Here is a 3,468-nt window from a genome sequence, read left to right as displayed (position 1 = left end):
CTGTTGTGCTTACTACATGGCAGTACGTGAAAAAATGCATTTCAAATACTAATTTAATTTCATCACACTCCTACATGGAAGATAACATCACTCGTATTTTACAAGTCCAGAAACTGAGGCTAAGAATGGTTAAACAGTTTTTTCCAGACTAGTCAGTAATCAGTTGCTTTTCTCAGTCGATATTTCTATCTGACTGAACCAATGTCTAAAAAGAAAGATCTGGGATCCTCGTTTTGCCTTCTAATAGCCCTCTTCTGGACAAGTCACTTGTGTTAAGTAAGATGATATTCAGCCTCACAGAAAAAATGCAGAGACAATAAATGCAATTCAGAGAAAAGTTGACTTGTAAATTCTATGTGTATATAGCTATTTATAGCTTTTCCTCACAGCTTCCTTGTGAAGAAGGTGTTATTTCCCTATTTTAGGTAAACGCAGGGCACAAAATTCTGACTTAATCATAAGACATTAATGATAGAGACAAATTTATTAAAGCAGTAAGTATAGGTGCCTACTGTGTGTTTAACACATGAGGTCAGTTGATACCTGATTGATTTTAGCAGGTCAGATTAGAATAGATAATTTAGCTTATTATAACTTACATTGAAGCCGTATTTCTGTATCATCCATCAGTTGCTCCCTCAGTTTATCAGATTTGCAGCAGTTTTGCATTTGGGGTGTGTGTGTGTGTGTGTGTGTGTGTGTGTATGAATGAGCTTCAGTTGTCCATTACATTGGACAAACTACAAAATTCTCTAAGACTCAGTTTCATCTACAAGATAGAAATAATGTAATAGTTATCTTTGGGGTTGTGAGTACTAAATGAAATAATGCACATAAGATGAATGTCATAGTGTCTGGTAATAGTAAACACTTGATATTTGCCATTATTAGTAGTAGTTCAGAAGCTTTAAATTTCTAGGCAATAGCTATGTCATTTACACCTACTCAGTATTCCAACTGTTTTTGCCAGAAGTACTATTTGAGTGCTACCGCATATGAAATAGCACTTTGGGTTGTTTTTTGTTTAAGAGAAAGGAAAAGCCTTAGTAATTATTGTCTACCCAAATACTTTCTCCTGTCTCCCCTTTCCTCACATTCCAAAATAACACACTTATCTTGTGATTGTCAATTTCAAATCACTGAGGATAATTAAGAGGGTGGGAAAACAACATTTATAGAGCACCTACTCTGTGCTAGACAGCATACTGGTCACTTTGTGTATATCCCATAGAATCCTCAACAGTTTCAATGTCAGTACTGTATTATGCTGATTTTACAGATGAAGAAACAGGCTTTCATGGGTTAAGTATCTTGCTGAAGGTCATAAAGCTTGTAAGATGTAGAGCCAAGGGCATTACTCATCTGTTGCCATATACTGTCCTTCCACTAAGATAGCCAATAAATAGTAAAGTTCTTGGTACTGCCTCAGATTTGGCCTGGCATAGACAGAGTTCTTTATTCTTTCCAGTCATTCTTTGCCCATTAAAAATTATTTAATAAAATTTCCATCTCTGACTTCTAAGACTATTAGAATTTTTTTTTCCATGCAGTCAAACTTTTTGAGTTTTTCTCCTCTTAATTTCTACACACTGGGGAGTCTCATAGCCATTTAATTCTTTCTCATCAGTTTCCTAGGGCATTAGCAATTTGCATAAAACACTGGTTGCCTTACCACCTTCAGCTCAACAGTCAGAGCTCTTGCCAGGGGACGGTTGGTTTGAGGAAATTCTCGTAGGTGAGAGGTTTTGAGGGGAACACAGAGATCTTTGAAGACATGGTGAATTTGGAGGAAATTCTACATGGAAGGATGCCTTTTGCTACCCTGGTCCTGCACTTCAGTCCCAGCTTCGTCACTTCCTACTGACTTCAGGCAAGCTGTTTAGCCTCTCTGGGGATATAGAATGGGGATTATAATTGCTACATCATAGGTCTGAGGATTCAGTTAGATAATGTGTATAAAATGGCATAATTATAGATAAATTGTAGCTGTTACTGGTTTACTTTTTAAGTCATGTATTTGAATTTTATAAGGAGAAAAAAGGAAGTTCCACTGGAGAGATTAGAGAAGACCTGTGTCTCATATACAACCAGCTTGTAATTCTTTTCTTCACCTCCCCTCTCTCAGTCATCCAGAGATCAAGGTGTGTTCACCCCTCCAACTTCACAGTGCTGATCCTGTATTATGATGTGAGTAGAGGTGAGGCTGTGGTTTCTGAGCCCCAATCCGTTTAGTATGGAGATTACAACCTGAAATGTCTGTGAAGGTAAAGTAAATGAGAGAACTGGGCCAGATGGGGAGCATGGTGACTTGGAGATTTATGCTGTGCCCAAAGAGGTTAGCAGCTACTCAGCTCCCACCAAGACTGGTCAGGAGGACTTGGGTCCAGGATGGCCAGGTCTCTTGAATCTTCAAGAGAAGGCAAAAATGCTTATTTGTATCTCTCTTGGATTGTATATGTTCGCAGTGAATTTTTAAAAGTTAAATCCTGCTTAATTATACATTCCTGTGGGTCTATGTGGCCTGTGGTCCAGTACTTACAATCTCTGTTATTGAGCAGACTGGTTTCCAGCAGCTTCACGGGGGGGTCCAGCTCGAAGCTCTCTTCTGAATAGTATCCAGTAGCAGGAAACTGTGCCAGGTGCTGCTCTAAGCACTTTACGTCTGTTAAATCATTTTAATCCTCACAACCACTGTATGAGATAGGTACAAATTCTATCCCATTTTGCGGATGATAACATTGAGGTACAAGTGATAAGTAACTAGCCTAAGGTTGCATGGGCAGACCTGGGACCTGGATTCACATGTAGACAACCTGGCTCCTAATCACTATATAGTATTTTCTGTTGTTTGTGCTTTCAGAAGAAGAAAGGTCATTTTAAATTTTCGAGGAATATTTCAATGCTTTAGATGAGTACACTACTCTCGCTAGTTCTCGAAACAATCCGGGCTGACATTTTGGAAAGGAGGGGAAAAGGCCAGTTCTCTCATCAGGCTTCTCGGTCAAAGCTCTTCTGAAGTAAATGGAGCTGAAAGCCCCCATTGTGTAAACTCTCAGCTCACCCCTCCCCACAGGAAGAAGTCATAAGCAAGTCCTGAGTCTCCACATTAACTCAGAGTTTTATGGAGGAAACTCTTCATTAACAATGCATTGATTTGTGACCACACTTTTATAAAAAGAACAGCTTTCATAGAGTCCTTTGCAACTTTCTTTCTTTCTTTCTTTCTTTCTTTCTTTCTTTCTTTCTTTCTTTCTTTCTTTCTTTCTTTCTTTCTTTCTTTCTTTCTTTCTTCCTTCCTTCCTTCCTTCCTTCCTTCCTTCCTTCCTTCCTTCCTCCTTTCCTTCCTTTCCTTCCTTTCCTTCCTTTCCTTCCTTTCCTTCCTTTCCTTCCTTTCCTTCCTTTCCTTCCTTTCCTTCCTTTCCTTCCTTTCCTTCCTTTCCTTCCTTTCCTTCCTTTTCTTTTCTTTCT

The sequence above is a fragment of the Papio anubis genome, chromosome 2 (genome assembly GCF_008728515.1).
Source record: "Papio anubis isolate 15944 chromosome 2, Panubis1.0, whole genome shotgun sequence".
In the NCBI taxonomy this organism is placed as follows: domain Eukaryota; kingdom Metazoa; phylum Chordata; class Mammalia; order Primates; family Cercopithecidae; genus Papio; species Papio anubis.
The sequence above is the reverse complement of the archived record's forward strand: the minus strand, read 5'-3'. Positions refer to the sequence as shown.